This window comes from Triturus cristatus, chromosome 7 (assembly GCF_964204655.1).
Source record: "Triturus cristatus chromosome 7, aTriCri1.1, whole genome shotgun sequence".
In the NCBI taxonomy this organism is placed as follows: domain Eukaryota; kingdom Metazoa; phylum Chordata; class Amphibia; order Caudata; family Salamandridae; genus Triturus; species Triturus cristatus.
In genome coordinates this window covers 432473069-432493496 of record NC_140590.1, presented here as the reverse complement: position 1 = coordinate 432493496, position 20428 = coordinate 432473069, and positions in this window count along the sequence as shown.

Genomic DNA, 20428 nt, shown 5'->3' with positions numbered 1-20428 from the left:
CTTGCAAGAGATCTGAGGGGGACCAGAGAAGTCCGAAGGACGTGAGAAATTTCTGACTTTATGGCTGAGACCTTTGACTGTGGAAGAAGAAGAAGAGATGCCGTGGAAGAGTCCACGAGAAAGCCCAAGAATTCGATGCGTTGGGAAGGAAGAAGCATAGATTTTTCTGGATTGAGAAGGAAACCCAGATCTAGGAGCAGAGACCGAGTGGTGTTCAAATCTGGCAGAAGATTCTGTTTGTCCGAGTTCATAATCAAAATGTCATCTAGATAAATGATTAGCCTGATCCCAAGGGATCGCAGGTAAGACACCACCGGTTTCATGATTGGAACTGAAAAACTTGGTGTGAGAAGCGTGAATGGGAATGGTAAAATATGCGTCCTGTAAATCTATCCGGACCATCCAGTCATTCAGACGAAGGGTATCTCGTAAGTGAATGATAGTTTCCATTTTGAAGTGGCGGCACACCACAAATTGATTGAACCATTTTAGATGTATTACCGGACGCATCTTCTTGTTCTTTTTTCGAACAAGGAAAATGGAACTGAGAAACCCTGTGGGATCTAGAGGAGCAATCTGAATAGCCTGTTTTTGGAGCAGGCTTTGTACCTCTATTGAAATGAGTTGAGATATGTCTACTGAAAAGACTAGAGGAGGAGGGAAAACTGTTTGGGAAGGTGGCACGTAAAACTCTATAAGTTAACCTTGGACAGAGTTTAGAACCCAGGGGTCTGCGGTGAGAGAACGCCATTTTTGAATGAAAAGTCTTAAAAGACCCCCAACCAGGGGCAGAGATGAAGGACCTACATTGCTGGGTGTTGTTGTGGAAATTCTTCTGTCCTCGACCTCTGAAACCACGACCTCTTTGTGGGTAGAATTGAGGCTTGTATTCCCGATAGCCTGAGTTGAAGGATCCTCTGGAGCCTTGATTCTGATAGGAGCGGCCGGTAGAGCGGCTCCTGCCTCTGCCGGCCCGCCCAAAAACCCGAGGGGAAAACACTTTTTTGATGGATTGCTGAGCCTTATCAAGAGAAGCGAAGGTAGTGACAAACTTGCTTAAGTCTTTAACAAGAGAATCCCCAAACAGAAGGCCGTCCGCCTTAATCCCGGGGTCTAGTGGAGCTAGGTTAGCCAGCTTGGGGTCCAGTTTGATAAGAAGACCATTGTGGCGTTCATGGGTGATAGAGGCATTGGCGTTTCTTAACAGACAGAAGGCTTGTTGAATCCACAATGAGATATCCTCAGCACATAATTCAGTTCCCTCCAGACGAGCAGATTCTGCAAGGTCAAAAATGCGAGCCAAAGGACCCACAACATCAAGAAGCTTGCCCTGGCAGGTGGACCAAGCTCTATCCACCCCTTTGCGGGGGTCTTTGCCAAACTTGGAGAGAAACGTAAGTAAAGGTTGGTCAATAGAAGGGGCAACTGTAATGTTAGAAGCTAAAGAAGGTTTGGGACATTCAGACTTTAACTTAGACCTCGCCGATTTGTCTAAGGGAAGACGAAGTCTGGCTGAAATATAATCACCAACATGAGAGGGCGGGAACCACTCAGTGGCATTGGGATGATGAATGGTGGAAGGGTCAAACATGAGAGCATCCTCAGAGTCCAAAACTGGAGAAAAAACAAAAGAATCAGATTTGGATTTTTTAGCAGGGGGGGAAGGAGGGTCTGACACATCAAAAAGGTCAAATAGATCATCTGTGTCACCCATATAATTGTCTGTGTCCATAATGGTCGAAATAACCAATTTTTTGGGTACCTCTACATTTTTCGATTTAGCTTTTCTTTTGCCATGTGAACTTAACAACCCCTCTTTAGAAGGAGGCCTGGGAGGTACTGAGTCCTCAGTCAAGTGCGAGGGAACCTCGCTAGACAAGTGTGATGCATTTTTTGAGACATTCGTGGAAACAAAGGGTACAAACTAAGCATGGAGTTTTCCATACCCTTGGGAAAACGTTTCATAGAAGCTTCCACAGCATTCTCCACAGAGTTATTTATAAACATATTTAATTCACTTTTGAAGGCTTCACCTTCCTCAGTGTGTAAGTCAGACCCAGGGGAGCTGTCAACCTCCATTGAGCTAAGAAAGGAGAGACACAAGGTAAATAGAGGGTTAATGGCACAGGGCTGGGAGTTTCAGAGATTTGAATGTGGGAAGAACCAACCCAGAACCACTCCCACCAAAGGCGGGCATTATGGCAACATGAGGAACGAAGCTCCGAGAAAATAGAAGCCAGCAGCGCCGAAAGAATTCACACGTGCACGCTCTGGGGAAATAAAACTGAAGAAACAGCCGCCGCACAACGCGGTGGAATCAACCGTCAATGCGCGCAAGCAGGGGGAAAAGAGAACAGAAGATAAATAAAGCGTCTTTAGACGCGAGCAACAAGGAGGTAAGCTTAGGGAAAATACTATTGGGCATACATAATCAAATACCATCAAATAAGTACCATTGCAACAATATAAACATAAATTAGAAAGAGTAACGAAGAGAAGGTACTTATCTGACTGCGAGCAGCAAGAAAAAAAAGAGGACTGTTCGCAGTCAGTTATGACGCTATACCTATGCCTCCACTCTCATTGGTTATGCTTCTGTGGTTTTGTTTGTTCCCATTGGCCAGCGGTTCGCTCGGCCCTCTGGGAACTGTAGTTTTAGTACTTATCTTGGCTGCTATTGGAATAAATGCAAGATAAGAAAGCATAATAGAAGCCTCCGGTCTTGCCATAAAATTCTTGTTCCTTTGGCCAGTGTTTTGTAGATTGTGGATGATCACCATGGATACCTTCACAGGTGGATTGATCTCATACTTTCAACCAAATCTTGTCGGTAGGAAGAGTGCAGGAGTGTGTGAAGAGTGTATTGGTGTTACTTGTGTTAGTGTTCCATGGTACCTTGTGCATTGTACCATTAAAACTTGTGGCAGCTCAGTGTCTCAAAACGTGATGTCCCCTTTTGGTTCACATGTGTGTATTAGAGATGGTGTTGTCCTTTAGAATTTATTACCAGGACTGTTGACAAATACCTGCCAACTCGTAAGGAATTCCCTAATACACTACTTTGCTCAAACAAATATTGAAACGTAATTAGCTGTTTTCTACGTTTTTCTCAGAAGCTTTCTCCCACTATCTAAATGAATCACAACCATCATTAAATCTGCAGTTTTTCACAGAATTTCATGAAATTATATTAACAGAGAAATTTCACATTACTGCAATTTTGCACACCTCTAATCATTGCAAGTATCCTACTCTGTAGCCTTTTCAGGCTTTTTGGAACCTGACTTAGATTTTTCCTGTTAACCACGTACATATTTCTCACTTTTATGTGCATTTTCTTACGTGACCAGGAATTTTTTCCCGCTTTTCATGCCTTCCATGGTGTGTGTTCTTTCAGCCAACTGTGCTTGAGTCATGGTGTGCATATCGGTGCCATCAGATCGGTAATGTATGTCAGTATAATAAAAAGAACTGTGGTAGCTACTTCTCCAAGGCAGAGGAGCGTCACCCCAATGCTCTTAGAGAAATGCTAAGGGGAAAAATAACAAGGTTATTATTGTTTTATTTTTGGTTGCTTCAGGCTGGGTTAGGGCAGTGCAGCCAGATAGCTCAGTGTGGGAGGTGGAATGGACTGTGAACACTAAGTGCACATGACTGCTTGGCTGGCTGTTTTGGCCGACCAAGCAGTCATGCGCACTTTGCATCTTCCCCACCAGGCTGTAATGGACAGCCTGGTGGGGAATATGCACAGGCTCCCTGTCCTGAACTGAGCGCTGATCCATGCAGCTCAGACCAATCACAACGCTCCATTGCAGTGTTGTGATTGGCTCAGGGGAGCCTGTGGGGCTTGTGCTTCCTGCAGCTTCGTCCGGACCTGGAGTCAGGCAGAGCAGAGAAGTGGAGGAGAGACGCGGCCGTCAGAAAAGGTAAGTATTTAAAAAGATATATATTTTCAAATCCCCTCCACCAGCCGCCACTGAAGAAAACAGTTGTACCATGGGACTCATTCCAGGAATACCTATAGTATAACTTCGAGGTATTCAGTTCAATTGTATGAGGATTTGTGTTATGTTGATATATCATCATACAAATATTAGTTGAAAAAAACACTTTACTTCTTGATAGAAACTATATAGCTCTTCATATAATATAAATATGCATCCAAGGTGCAAACTGTACATTGCAAAAGTGCAGACAATGCAATGCTAGTGTGGCTGAAATTATAGCAGAGTGATACAAAATACAGTGTACATATCCATGGGTATCAATGGTGTGAAGGATTATATTAATTCATTCCATATGAAACAGTAACCAGGGAACGGGGTGTCAACGTTTTGACCAATCTCAATTTTCGGGTCTCATCAGGACCAATGTCATCTGTCTAAAGTACCTATGGCATTGGTAAGTAGCTGTACAAACAATCAACAACAACTTGCATAGAAACACATCTCTCAAGAAAAATATCGTTAATTCAAAATCTATTAAATTCACCTTCAAATAGATGCCACCATTTAATCCAGAAATCATGCTGCTCTTCACATCTGCAACTGTGTCTCATTCATGTTAGTGTTATAAGGGTTATATTTTGTTGCTGTGTAACCACCCCTTTTTGAGAGACCCTCTGCAATGTTGTTCCCAGGAGCTACTGGAAGACTTGTATTCTCATTCGTTTTGTGAAGATGTAGATGAGCAGAGAGACTCGACGCACAGATGAGAATTGATGTATACATCATGCCCAAGAGCCTAGTAGCACTTAAGGAGCAAGTAGCAGTACCAGTAAGGTTCTCTTTATGTGTCCTACTAGATTGAATGCTGGGTGCTATGTGGCAATTTCACTGTTCTTGTTTTTTCAATTGATTTTCAAATACTTTTTGCAGAAATCAATCAATCAATCAAACACACAAAAATCACATCAAATTTAAAAACTCACAATAAAAATGACTTTGTTCATTCTGAATAAAAATTGGTGCACAACCCATTTAGCAACGTCACAACTACTACGCACAAACATTTAACGAATAATGATAAATAAGAGAACTGGTTAACTGATCTCGTTTAAATGGCACTCCCTAACGAAAGTTGAACAATAAAACATGTCATTTAGGTCCGAGTGTAGATTATTCATAATATTCACAACAGGGGCAATTTGTCGCTTTGGCCCTGATCACAAGTGATAAAGGCAAAGCACATCAGTAATATCAAACCATTAACTGATACTATGGGGTATATTGACAAGAATTGCTGCTAAGCAGTCTTCACGCTGTTTAGCTGCAATTTTTTCACTGCTGCCGATCACCAAGTCCTAATACTATGTTTGTGGCGTATTTAAAACACGTCACCACGTGACGTTAGGATCAGTTAGCGGGTGCGAAAATTGGCGCTAACTCTAGCGTCAAGGCGATAAAACAATTCATGTTAGCTTGAGAAAAACGAGGGCTGGCCAAATAGCGGTAAAAATGTTCACGCTAGTCAGCCCAGCATCACTTTCAGCATTTAGTGGTATAAAGAGCTTACAAATATGCCGCTAAGGAAAATATATATATATATAATTTTACCAGAATGCAGAATGAAACAGATGGGACAAAGTTCAGCACAGAACAACAACCCCTCCAACCCCTCCACCCACCCCCAACAACCAGGATGACCAGCCAGAGTCCCAGGGGAAGAGGAAGAGAAAACACAGAGAGTCAGGAGGAGAATGAGACCCTGATTGCAGAGATGACGGTGCATCAACACTAGCCCTTCGTCACCTCCAAGGTGTAATTGGGGACCAAAAACGCTATATGGCAGTCCATTGTCAAGAAAGTGAGCTCCATTTCAGAAGTCAAGAGGACAGTGACGGACTGCAATAAGCGATGGCATGATGCCAAGCACAAAAATAAGCAGAAACTGGCGAGCAATCGGCAGGCAGCATTGCAGACTGGATGCGGCAGTTCATTGTTTGAATTTTTGTGCCGCAAACGGTTAAGGGTTGAATTTCCATTGACAACTCGTGCTTTGCAAGTTTTTTTATTTTGGCTATGAAAACTTCACGCAAACATGTAATGCAGTTAATAAAATAACGCTAAGTGGTATTTGACCTGCATTTGTACAATTTGTTAAGCTGTTGCATGCCTGGCAACAGTCTAAGGCTATGGCATGTAACATATGTTGTTTTGTGGCTTTCATTGGACAGATGTCTTTGGTTGAAAAATGATCTGGGCTCTCAACATGCAAACCTTCACAGATACATGCTGCGTCATACTTCACAATTTTTGATTGGCAATGCATGCAGTGGTACAAGTTACACTGTTTTCCATATGTTGCATGTGTGACTACATATGTGGCAAGTACTTACCCCATTCCAGTAAGGTGTCTACCACTTTCATGGGTTTGAGACACACACATATATGTCAACCAAGCATGTACTACTTATGTCAAAGATTTGGGGGTATGCATAAAAGGCACAAACGTCAATGGGACTCCAGTTTTGTTTATGTTCTTGTGGTGTTAAAAAAATCCGCATATTTACAGGTTTTGCACAAAGCCAGTTAACCTTGATTTACGCCACCTTGTTCATATTTGCCTTACCACAGCAGTCCGCTACAACGAAGGGGTGGTCAATTGGTTTTGGGTTGGATGTTCCACCACAACATCAATAGCTTTTGATGAGGCTCCACATTCACATATCTGGTGCTGTGTCAAATTTAACAACTCTGAAAATGTGACAATAGACAGGCAAGACTAGGAGACAAGTATTCAGTTCTCGTGCGTTTCAGCTCATTCCATGTGTGCTGCATGCTGCTCCACAGATTGATGAGGCAAATCCACTTTCAAGATTATTTTTGTGCTGTAAGGTGTCTCTTCATGCACAGAATAAATAACCATGCAGCGCAGTCACTCTTGCTAGAAGGCACAAGTGTGCCGGCACTGGCACTGCCCAGATCTGTTGGCACCAGTGCAAGGGCACGCACAGGGATGCACCATAAAAAGGGTACATATGCCTCATCCTTATGGGTTGAGACAAGACAAAGCACTGTGCAACCAAATTTTGCACAACACCTGCCTCAGACATTTCATCATGGGAATTTGGTCATGGGGGTTTGCTGTTTCAATGTGTGAGGCATAGACATGAAAGTGGATGTATGTGACCCGGTGAAATGTTTTACGACACATGGTGGTGCACAGTGTCCACAGTAGTGACACTATACAGAACTTAGTAGATGTGTTGTGAGGCTGCATAGAATCATTGAACAAGTATCCTGCATCGAGGCCAGTGTGTAGAACCTGGAAAAAGAATGCCTGTGATACTCCTGCCACTCTGGCGGTACTAAGCTGAAAAGTTCCTAATATCAGCATGTGGAATTCAGCGAGTAGCTTGGTCTGTGGAGGAATGTTGGTGCAGCACTGGGATGTGGTCTGCAGGCCAGATGCTATCTGGTTCAGGAGGCGGGCAATGGACCCCTTCTTAAGCATGTAATGGGCTATGACCTCTTCTTGACAGAGGTGAATGAGGGTGATCCTCTGGTGGTAGATCCGCTCCCTTCTATGGCACTGCCATGGTGGTGGTGGTGGTTATCATGATCCTGCTTCCCCCTGTCCCTGCATATTGTGCGCACTCACTCTTGTCCAACCTGGAGTGTAAATTGTGCTAGTATTATGGAACTGTCCAGCATGTTGGTAGTTTAACTGTCCCAATGTATCATGTGTGCTACTGATCCCTGGTGCCAGAGGTTGTTCCATCAATTACATGTTTGTGCACTCTGGATATGTCCAACAATGATTGTACAATGATTGTATACATGAGGAATATTAGTTACGCGAAAGACATTAGGCACGTTGCATTCACAACTATGGCACGTACCCACACAACCACAGACCCGCACAGACACGCACACAAGGCCTAATTGATGGTGACACATTGTCAGCACACCTCCACGTGTGACAGCCGTTCTGCCCTTGTCAAAGCTCCCTTACCTGAGCGCTTCCTGTCTTCAGCGACGATCTTCCCAGCTGGGCATTTCTGCTCCCCTAACGGTTTCTGGTTGTGTGTCTCTCCATTTCCCATGGTTCCCGACTGCTCCAGAGAGTCTCTAGCTTTATGTGGTTCCCTGTCTCCAGCTTCTTGTTGCTGACGTTCCAGTGTTGCAATGTGCCACGCATATTGACAAGGCCACGTAAAGCCACTGTAAAGCCTTGTATATATGTGCACCTTTCGCACAGAACACTGCATGAAAGGGGCGTTCCTTGGGTGCTGCTGCGGTTGTTCCCATGCAACACCCATGGAATCTGAAGCATTTCCAGATTTATGAGAAATCATAAACCTGGGAATGCGTTAGAATCTAACTCCACCCCAGGGGTTTTTGTTAGGGAGGCGCGACAAAGAGAAATGTTTTCATTTCGCGTCGTTTTTTCATTTTTCCGTGTCTGCTGCATTTTGCAGCACACATAGAAAGAGAAAATCACCTCTTGTGATTGAGTTTGTGCAGGAAGGTGTTCCTTCCTACACAAAATCAATCAGCCCCCCAATGCAGACACCCTTGCACCATAGTGCAAGGGAGCCTGCATTAGCACATGGCAGCCCATTGTTCGTCAGCGCTGGAGAAAAGGGCAGGAATGTGCCATATCTAATGTTTTGAGACAGTGTGCTATTTTTAAGATCAGGTAATTCCTAGTGGTAAAACACTGCAGCTAATGTGACCAAGGGGCAGTTTTTAATTTTTAGCGACGTACAAGGAAATCCCTGTAAATATTGCGTTGTATGTTTTGCAGAAGTTTTTTTTGCAGGAACGCCTATCTTGCATTTCATTTTTAGTAAGTCATGCTAAGCAAAGTGGCGCTGTGAGCAATTGACGTTAACGCTTAAAAAATGCCTCTAACTTGGCTTTGCGACAACTGTAAATATGGCGGAAAAAAAAGCCACCGCAGGGTCAAACAATTGACGTTACGGCAGCGTTACATCCTTGTAAATATGCCTCTCAGTCTCCACTATTTTGGATGGGTAACACGCATGTTGAGATTGATTTCTCCCTAGTGTGCCTCCCTCTACAGCCTTACTTTATGCTCTTTCACCCCTTTGCTCTCCCTAGCACTTAGCTTTGCTCTTTCTATTTGTTGCTTTCCATCATCCACTCCCCCATTTTACTATCCCGTCTGGGGTCCCAGTGTCCCTGTGTTGATTCCACCCCCACTCATGCCCTCCATGTTGCTTCCACCTCCCCATGTTGCTTCACCCTGGCCCATTTCTTCCACCCCCTCTGTTGCTCACCCCCTTTATAAAACAGTTTGGGGCATATTAGCAAGGGCTGGCGATATAATTATCGCCACTTTAGCGTCCGTTTTCGGGTGATAAGCAGCGATAATTACATCGCAATATCATCAAGGACACGCTAGCGCGTGTTTCTTTGATGCAGAGCCCGTTTTTTCACAGCCTCGCCTCGCATCTCTGATGCAAAGAAGGCGTGGCTGTGAAAACAACACATGAAAATATCGCGAAGGCAGCTTCGCAATATTAACAAGGAGGTGCAGTGATAAAAAAAATCGCGCTACCTCGGCCTTAATGCTGGAATTTAACGTCTGTTAAATTCTAGACTAAGGCATACTAATAATGGTAGGTGGATTATGCTGATACGACCACAGGATCGTATCAGCAATGTTATTGCTGTTTTCCATGGAACATCGCTGGCAAACCAGCGATGTTCCATGGTAATCACCGCTATCGCTGAAATATTATCGCCATAGCGCTATGTATTGTTAATATAGCGTTATCATGGCGATAATTTTCAGCGATAGCCGGCGATAATATCTGTACCGCTATGTGGGGCCAGCGATAATTATCGCTGGCCCTTGTTAATATGCCCCTTTAGTCGCACATCTACAAAATGACGTTGGACTTTTTAAATCTTTTGTCAGCTGTGCCAAAAGCTTTTTCTGATTTATTTCTTTAGCTATGCTGCAAAGCTTCGGGGATGTTGTTGCTGCATGGCTAAAAACCATTGGCAAAGCCAATAAGTTTAAAAGGTGAGACCTATTGATTGTGCTAATGCTTATTTAAGGACGTACTTGTCCCAGTGTTTTGTCTTTGATGTGTTGACAGGCTTTCAGCAGCCTATTGTTTTTCTTAAATAGGAGTAGCTCGTGATTCAGCTTGTTAATCAAATGCATCGGCTTTGATTTATTTAGGCACAGCTACAATGATTTTCAAGTTATTTTGGGCAGAATGTTTTTCTGATTTATGTGCCCCATACTTTCTGCATGACTGCTTGCAGACGGACACAGGCTAAACTCGAAAAAGAGAGAATGAAAGAAGGAAAGTAAAGGATGTGGCCTAAAGACCGAAGTGGTCGACCTCGAAGCTGGGGAACCGGGTTTGATTCTCGGCAGGGATGCTCAACATCCTGTGATTCTGGGCAAATCACTTAATCTCCCCCTGCCTAACAAAATGAATGTGTTCATCAGTAATACAACTGGTGCTCATCTAAAGGTCACTAATACCTTTGAGTTTGCACTATATAAAACTACAAAAAGAAAAAAAGAGAAGAAAAGAAGAGAGAAGAAGAGGGAAGGAAAGAATGACAGAAAGAGGAACAAAGAAAGAGAGAAGAAAGAAGGAAAGAGGAGAGAGAAAGAAAGAGAAAGAAAAGGCAAGAAGGAAAGAGAAAAGGAAAGAAGGAATGAAAGAAGGCAAGTGTTAGTAATGGGGGGCTCTAGTTGGCAATGGTTTGCACCTCTGTCCAAGTAATGTCCAAGCATTTGATATGGTCAACTTTGTCTTGCTAGCTAACAGACTCTGGGAAATCGGCATCCAGGGCAAAGCACTGCAATGGTTAGGGTCCTTACTGGAGGAGAGGTCCTTCCATGTTATTGAAGCCAACCTATTCTCAAACATAAAGTCACTGACTTGCGGGGTGCCACAGGGCTCGTCACTAAGTCCCACGTTGTTTAACATTTATATGCGGCCATTGGCTGATGTAGTTCAGGAATACGGCATTTCCGTGATCTCATATGCTAACGACACCCAGCTGGTGGTGTCACTTGATTCCAGGACTAATGGTGATTCAGGTCAGCTGGTGCCTTGTCTTGAACAAGTGGTTAAATGGATGACAGGGAGCTGTCTGAAATTAAATATAGACAAAACTGAACTGATGGTCCATGGAAATGCAGGGGTACCCAGGTCTCTAGTCAGTTGGCCAAGCTGCCTAGGGATCGCTCCAGTCCCGAGCACTGACATCAAGAATCTCGGCTTCTGGATGGATAAGGAGCTGACCATGGAGACACAAGTAAGGAGGATCTACGCTCTCCCTTCTGCAGGCACTGATGAAAAGCTGCCACCATTGGACCTGGACTCCATACTCTTGGCTTTTATGTCCAGCTCCCTCAATCCTCTTTTATGCTCTAATAGCATCCTCTTTTCCTCTGGAGCCAATTTCTGCCTTTCCAATTCTATGTCCTTATCCTCCTTTCCCAACCTGAGCTTTGTGGGCTCCAACGTATGCACTGTACTTCTCTCTCTATCCTCCAGCTCCTCTGGAGACAGACCTCTTGTAGACACACTGCTGCCATATACGGAAGGTACCCTCCCCGCTGGCAGATTCAACAGCCCCTCCTGCTACCCATCACAATTCACCGCCTCCACCATAGGATCCTCGTCCTACCCACTGACATTTCAGTCCAACCAGGCCCTCAGCGCCTTTTGGTATTCCTCCTTACTGGTGGGGCCTCTTACAGAGATTTTTAATTTCTTGCAGATGGCTTTTAGTTGAGACACATTGTAGGTTTCCACCTTATCTTCTTCAAATTCGATATCAGTAGATGCAGTTGATTCTGGCTTGATCATGATGTGAAAACTGGCAGTTCTCAAGTTGGAGAAAATTCCAAAAAGAAAAGTTTCCCAATAGTATGTGGTTGGGTAATGGTCTGCACTATACTAGTAGTGTACACCAATCACTGTATGTAAGGTACAGATGCAAGTCCAGTTCCTCACCGCTGACCACCAGGGTTAGAACTGGGGGTCTCTAGTTGGCACCTTTGTCCAAGTAGGTACCCTTCCTCCTAGTCAGGGTAAGGGGTATACACTTCTAAAATAACCCCTGCTCACCCCCTTGGTAGCTTGGCACGAGCAGACAGGCTTATTCCCGAGACAGTGTGTTAAGCCTTTGTGCATGCATACAGTAACACAGTGCAAACTCTACAAATGGACACCACAGCAGTTTAGAAAAATAGCAAATCTTTATCTAAACCAGCAAGACCAAAAATGACAAAAAATCCAACATACAATACTGGAAAAATAGGTACTTTGTAAGACAACCGTTAAATTGCAGACATATCTCCAAAACACAGTTCTTCCTTAGTCAGTAGCTCCATCTGGGGCTACCACGATGCTGAAAACGACTGAGTCTAACAGTTCCATCCAGCCGTGTCGGTACGGATCAGCTGCAGCGTCGACAGACTCGTAAACAATACCTTTCTTGTTGCAGCTGATCCCGTTGGTAAGAGTCGGTTGGGGCGCCGTGGTTGCATTGTGAAGTGAAGAGGTGCAGTGTACGGTGCCCTCACAGTGTGGTACAGGCAGCTGTTCAGTGACGGTCATCCAACGGTGTCGGTGAGACCAAGGCTACGATGCGGAGTGAGGCGGTGCTCGATGCAGTGCTGGCAAGTCCCGGTGCAGGCAACGAGGCCAATCGATGTTCGGGCAGGCAGCGACGGTGTCGGTGAAGTCCGGGCACAGTGAAGCGAGGTTGTGCAGAGTGTGGTGCCCACAGGATGTGTACTGATGTGTAGTATATGCTTGGCTGCCATTCTGCCGCTTTTGCACACAACACTACAGGGCTTTGTTCTCGTGAAATACTTTGCTTCACATGAGAACTGTCTACCTTTCACATATCCAGCGGGGCACCGCACTCTCTGTCTGTACAGCCTGTTCAAGGTTGAATAACAATGTATGCTGTTGATTCTCGTTGGTCAGTCCCATGCACATAAACATGACATGAAGCTCAGTGGCCCAACTGAAACTCAGGTGCTTTTAATATGGCATTACATGCATGAGAGGGCACTTAGAGAAAACCTTTCCAACATAGAAGAGCTGTGCTAATCCTGAGATGTAATTCACTACATCTGATCTCGTAGGTATGGGGTCTCGCTGACAAAGCCCAGAGGTCTTCTATAATTATTCTAAACTAGCTCATGAGCACGGGGAGGGTGGTAAAAGGAGTTATAGTCCTGTTTCCACTGTCATTATAATATGATATCCTCTTTTGTGCTTTATGGAATTGTAACAATGCTAATTATATTGTTTTTATGCATTATACTGCTCGTATTGGCTAGAATACTGCATCTTAGCTCAAAATAAACAGTTTAAACTATACAGTGTCTCTGATTACTCACATTGTGGACAAGTATGAGTGTGATCGAAAGAGTGTTCTTGTTTACCACTATTCCTTAGAGTTTCCTAAGTCACATGTTCTAGGTTTGTTAGACCTGGCATCATTGGCATGAGTCTCTCCTCCATTTTTTTCTGTTGGCCTCCGCTGTTTACGATGATTTTGCTGGAATATTGCTTTGGGCACTGTGCCACTGCTGATCAGTGCCACCGTGCAAGTGCTCCCTATGTTAAATTGATACATTGATTGGTGTTACCATGATTGGCTTGGTTGACTTACTGTTCAGACCCAAGTCTAGTGCACCGCGTGTGCCAAGGGCATGTAAGTTAACTGCTGCTGGTGGGCTTGCAGCACTGGTTGTGCCACCCACGGAAGCAGCTTGCAAAATGTGTCCCAGGCCTGCCACCACAGAGCCTGCGTGCAGTCCCTGACTGCCATGTCGACTTGGAAAGGAAACCTACTTGCCAGTCTCTAAAACCTTCCCTTTGCCACATTTCAGACACCTCTATGGTAGGCCCTAGGGCTGGGTGCATTGTTGGTAAAAGGTAGGTCATGCCCTGATGTGTGTGGCATGACCTAATAGTGAATTACAGCCATTTTCGTTTTTCACTATTGAAGGGCTACCTGCCTCCCTTAGGCCAGAATGGGCAGACTGATTATTAACTCCATTATAATCTATCTGACTCAGGGAGCATGGTAGCAGGTCGAGTTTAGTATCCCTGAACTCAGAATTTAATAACACACCCTTTAGGATGGATGGTTTTTAAATTCTGTGTTTGAAAATAGCCCTTTTCGACAGTGGCTATTTTCTTGTCCAACTATCCACTGGTCTCTGCTGGTTTGGTGTGTGTGTCAGGGGCTGGGTGGCTCCAGAGGTCTGCATGAGTCAGTGTGGGGTGAATGAGGCATCTGCACTTAGAGTCGGGGAAGAGTAGTCCCTGATAGCCTGCCCTGCCTGACACAATGCTGGCTCCACCTCCTGCCAGGCGACTGATAGCCCTGCTCCTGCCAGTGACAATACTGGCTCCGCCTCCTGCCGGGCGGCTGATGACCTTGCCCTGCTCAGTGAATAGGCCAGGTGCCTCTGCATGGCAACACCCACAACAAACCTGGGATGGGGGGAATTTCCCTGCTTGGACAAAGGGAACAAAGCAGAAAAGGGGTATAAAAGAAGGACCCCTGAACCAAAGAACTCAGATCACTTCTGACAAGGAAACCTCTACCAAGGACAAGAAGCCTGCTGATCCAAGGACTTGCCTCCCCCTTCTGCCAGTGTGCTGTTTGCTGGGGGAACCTGAAGCTGCTTCTTTATTTTTGCCAAGGGACAAGGAGAGAGGAACTTGGTGTGTACTCTCAAGCTTGCAAGAAAATCTCCAAGGGCTGGAAGAGTGCCAGCCTCCTGTTGAAGTCACAGGGCCAAAGGACTTCACCCTCTACTGAATTGCTGGTTACTGGAAAGTGTTATTTCCAGTGCACAGGGGAATTCTGCAGTCTCGACGTCGCCGACGCCGCCGAATCCAGCTCGACATCGTGAGTAACCGCTCCAGTGTTCCGAGCCTTCGACGCTGGCCGCCGGGCCCGATCGACGCCAGTAGCAACGCCAGTGAGTAGTGAGTTCGGCTCCAGCTCCAAGTGACCCTTGGACATCTTTCACCCTAGGCGGTAAACAAAAACAATTTACAAGATTGGCCATGGGCTACAAAAACAGCCCGGGCATTTTTGCCGCGCGTGTTGTCTTTCAGTTGGATGACATAGACCCTGATGAGTACTCGTACGTTGATGATATTTATCTCACGGACGACTAATTATGGCTGCATCTTTGTCGCGTGGACCGCATCATAGTTTTGTTTGTGGACTACAGTGCTTGGCGTGAAGGGTACAGTCATTTTACCACCACTTCCTGGTCGCAAGGATAACAGATACATCTTAGTGGACAATGTCAAATTACAACGCCTGACCGATTCTATTTACTATGACACCTGCTGCTTCCTGTCCAACAATATCCAGGAATACAGTCTTGGCCAATTCCAACAACATCAGGCCGGACACTGCCATAGAGATGACAGCTGTTACTGATCCTTTGCTAATCCCTCCGGCTTGCAGTCATCATGAAGAAACTGAATATACGTATCCCGCTACAGAGTCATTGCCTGGTTTGCAAGACAACACACTGAACCAGTCGCATTTTTCCTTTTACTCTAACTCCACATCATCGAGTCCCCCCTCCAAATTTTCTATTTTTGTCACCTGGTTTAAAAGACATTATTTTATTCCTCCTTGGACATACATTTGGTTGGTGCTCATCGCCATTTTTTGTTTATGTCAATTGGATTTGTGACATTTTTCTTCCTTTTAACCCCTTGAGTGCCCCGCCCTTTCCCCGCCCTGTGCCGGCCCTTTCATTAGCGGGCGGGGTTCATGACGAGATAGTCTCGTCATGGGCACAGCGCAACTGCGGCCCATGACGAGACCATCTCGTCATGGGCACTCAAGAGGTTAATAAATGGTCACTACCTCACTGAACGCTCTGCAGTTAAAGTAATTGATGGAACTTTGGGACTGCACTCCTCATCACACATCATGAAAAGGGACCAGACTTTTGTCAACATTTCTGCCTGGCCAGTTGCGGATGGAATAGTGTGGGATGCAGTTAACTTCCAAACTCATGACCCCACAGAGGTGGTTAATGTTCCAAATGTACTTCGTGTTTCTATTGGGGATATAGTGAAACATAACATACGCTCTGATGATTGGGACGTACAAGCCGTTGTATCATTATTTTCAGATTTAAAGTATTATGTTGCATTTGATGCTGAGGATTTGTATTTAAATACTGCAAATTATGCTGATTTATTTTGTTACCAGCATTTTGTCCATCATTACCTGCATAAAGCTAATACATTTAGAAATGTTTTTAATTTCACACAATGGGAACATTGCCCGGCTCCCATTGAAGGTAGTTCGAAAACTCTTTCGAAAAATGTGTATATTTCACTGATTTCAATATTTCGAACCTGACTTCATTTTATTTTAAATTGAATAATACATCCAATTCTAAAGTCATGCTAACCCACACTAAATTAGTGTATTCCAAATTCTTTATTGACCAGCTGGCAGTGGGTGGCTATGAACTATGGAAGGATACAGTAGACCTTAAGTCTGTTTGGGGTTCTAAATTCTGGCAGGTGCAAGGCTCTGAAGCTTTGCATCATGCGTGCCTTATCCCAAAACAAATCATATTTTTGAATACTTCAATTTATCAAACAACCAGAGTGCAGGAAATCACCGGCACAGCCGTTTGGTCAATGGCAGAGAGCTGTCTACTGGGCTTACATACCCGCACCAAATGACAGAAGGTCCAGCACAGATTTGCAGATCTGGCCGTACTCATAGCAAAACGTGCCATCACAATGCACTGAAAATCTGCTTCTCCCCCCACGCCAACTGAAACGATCCGCTGGAGCACTGCAGAAAGCGCAACTATTAGGCAAGAAGAGCTAAGAGGGCTGCGCAAGATTCCTATTTCTTTGGAATGGGATCAAATGCTCAAAACGTTTAAAGCCATAGACATACTAACTCCTCCAACATCACAGGTCAGGCCCATCTCACCTCCAGCTCCTGTACCTCCAGCAATTATGCTGCCCGATACTGAGTAGTGCCGTATTATTTCACGTCCTTAATTGCCTAGTGAACTATAATCATAGAGGCTCGGCATTTGTTTTTCTTTTATTGAATTTGTACAGTCTTTTGCTATGTCATGCAATAACCTAGTGGACCAGGGAACAGGGGGAGGGGGTGGTTATACGTTTTGTATTAGTAGAGTATATCATAGTTCATTAGGTAAACACAAGTTAGTCACTATTAGAAATTTTCTATGTGTTAGAGATCTGACTATATTTTGTGTTGCTGCTCCGCGGAACAATTGTCACTGTTCCAACTGGAGCTCCTGTAGAAGCATATTTACGCCATCATATACATTTTGAACTCAAAAATTGTAGTCATGACTATTACCTGGTAACGCCTCTTTGTCAAGTGGAGCGAATTTATACCATATGTACTACGATGATTTACAAAAAACTCAAAAAAATGATGTTTAAAAAAAAAAAGCAAGAAAATATCTACTTTTTAAAAGTGGTATTTTCCAACACAGAATGTAAAAATCATCCTTACTAAAAGATGCATCTTTATATTCTATAAGATGCTATATATAACCTTCAACTCTATCCTAAAAGACATATCGCTCTTCCATAGTGAAGAAAAGAAATTGGCAGTATTTTACTATCAGGACATGCCACATAAATCAGGGTATATCCTACCTTTCACATACATTGCACCCTGCACACAGGGCTACCTTGGGCCTACCTTGGGGTGACTCAAATGTAAGAAAAGGAGAGGTTAGGGCCTGGCAATTGGGTGCACTTACCAGGCCGACATGGCAGTACCAAACTGCGCACAGACACTGCAGTGGCAGGCCTGAGACCCTTTTGTAAGGCTTCTCCCCCCACGCCAACTGAAACGATCCGCTGGAGCACTGCAGAAAGCGCAACTATTAGGCAAGAAGAGCTATGAGGGCTGCGCAAGATTCCTATTTCTATGGAATGGGATCAAATGCTCAAAACGTTTAAAGCCATAGACATACTAACTCCTCCAACATCACAGGTCAGGCCCATCTCACCTCCAGCTCCTGTACCTCCAGCAATTATGCCGCCCGATACTCAGTAGTGCCGTATTATTTAATGTCCTTAATTGCCTAGTGAACTATAATCATAGATGCTCTGCATTTGTTTTTCTTTTATTGAATTTGTACAGTCTTTTGCTATGTCATGCAATAACCTAGTGGACCAGGGAACAGGGGGAGGGTGGTGGTTATACGTTTTGTATTAGTAGAGTATAGCATAGTTCATTAGGTAAACACGAGTTAGTCACTATTAGAAATTTTCTATGTGTTAGAGATCTGACTATATTTTGTGTTGCTGCTCCGCGGAGCAATTGTCACTGTTCCAACTGGAGCTCCTGTAGAAGTATATTTACGCCATCATATACATTTTGAACTCAAAAATTGTAGTCATGACTATTACCTGGTAACGCCTCTTTGTCAAGTGGAGCGAATTTATACCATATGTACTACGATGATTTACAAACAACTCAAAAAAATTATGTTTAAAAAACAAAGCAAGAAAATATCTACTTTTTAAAAGTGGTATTTTCCAACACAGAATGTAAAAATCCTCCTTACTAAAAGATGCATCTTTATATTCTATAAGATGCTATATATAACCTTCAATTCTATTCTATAGAACAGATCGCTCTTCCATAGTGAAAAAAAGAAATTGGCAGTATTTTACTATCAGGACATGCCACATAAATCAGGGTATATCCTACCTTTCACATACATTGCACCCTGCCCACAGGGCTACCTTGGGCCTACCTTGGGGTGACTCAAATGTAAGAAAAGGAGAGGTTAGGGCCTGGCAATTGGGTGCACTTACCAGGCCGACATGGCAGTACCAAACTGCGCACAGACACTGCAGTGGCAGGCCTGAGACCCTTTTGTAAGGCTGCTTGTGTGAGTGGCAAAATCAGTGCTGTAGGCCCACTAGCAGCATTTGGTTTAAATGCTTAAAATAATCAACAAAAAAAGAACAAAAACTTTGGAAGAATATTAATTTTTACAACGTTGCACCTCCCAAATATACTAAGGGGGAGCCGGTGCCAACAACGCAATTTTGCCACCACCTTTTTTAGCAGTGGCTCATAGTTTAATGTAATCACGTCATCAACTTGACTACTAAGACAGACTCCAAGATATGTTGCCGTTCTTGTAACCCTTAGTGTTGCTGGGGACGTTTCAAGTTGAAACTTTTAAATCGTCTGTGTTAGAAATGGGATTTCTGATTGGCTAGGGCTTGCACTAAGCCAGGCAGAAACCACCACTCTAGTCAGGGCAAGGAAGTTACACGCTGAAGATAACCCCAGCTCACCCCCTTGGTAGCTTGGCACGAGCAGTCAGGCTTATCCCAGAGGCAATGTGTGAAGCGTTTGCGCAACACACACAAACAGCAGCAACACACTAGGCACACTACAAAAGAAACTCCACAGAAGGTTATCTAAAAATAGCCTTTGTATTATCAAAAACAACACGTTAGAATCATAATTACACAAGTTACACTGTGCCAACTGGCACTAGGCAATATTTACAGGGGATTATATACACATGACAGGGCCAATCGGGCCACTGTCAGAACCTTTTGGAAAGCACTAGTAACAAGTAGTAAATAACGCAACTAGTAACTACTGGTCTAATATTGACCCAGCATTATATCACCTTAGGCATGAAACATATCCTGCATAACCATCAGAGGCATAAATCCATTATGCATAAATCACATTAGATCAGGCATCAAAATCATAAGCATAATCATTAGGCATGTACCATATTAGGAATAAACCTATTATGCCTAAACACAGAACTGACCCCAGACCAACTGGTCTTTCACTGGGGCTCAAATGCCATATGTCCAAAATGTCAGAGCTTCTAGTGGGGTCTTCCAAATGGCCCCCTGGCTGCCTAGGCAGTGAAACCAAAGTGCGCAAATACGCTGGGGCGTGAGATGCAACTCACCCCTTCTTCATCTAAATGGCCCCCTTGTTGAAGCTGCCCTCGCAATGCAGCTGAGCAAACAAACAAGCACTGGCATTCACTGTGCCTCGTGAGCCCCACTCGGACTCTAAAAACCAAATGTGCTCCTCCGCTGTAGCTGCCCGCAACTGTGGTGCAGCTGATGTACATAAACAGGCACGGGCACTGACCAGATGCCTCGGGAGCACTAAAAGTGCTCTCAACTCAGCCCCTGTACCGGGACTCTACTGGGGCTTCCTCTGGTGGGGGGAAGGCACAAACAATGCAAAAGGGAGCCCCCCTCACTGGAGATCCATGGGGCTCCCAACCACAGGGGGAAGGCACCGACAATGTGCCTTGACCAACTACCCCACAACAGCACATGCCGCCGCACCACTCACCGGGGCTCCTGTGGGGCTCCTCCGGTTTCCTCCAGGGACAGAGCAGGCTC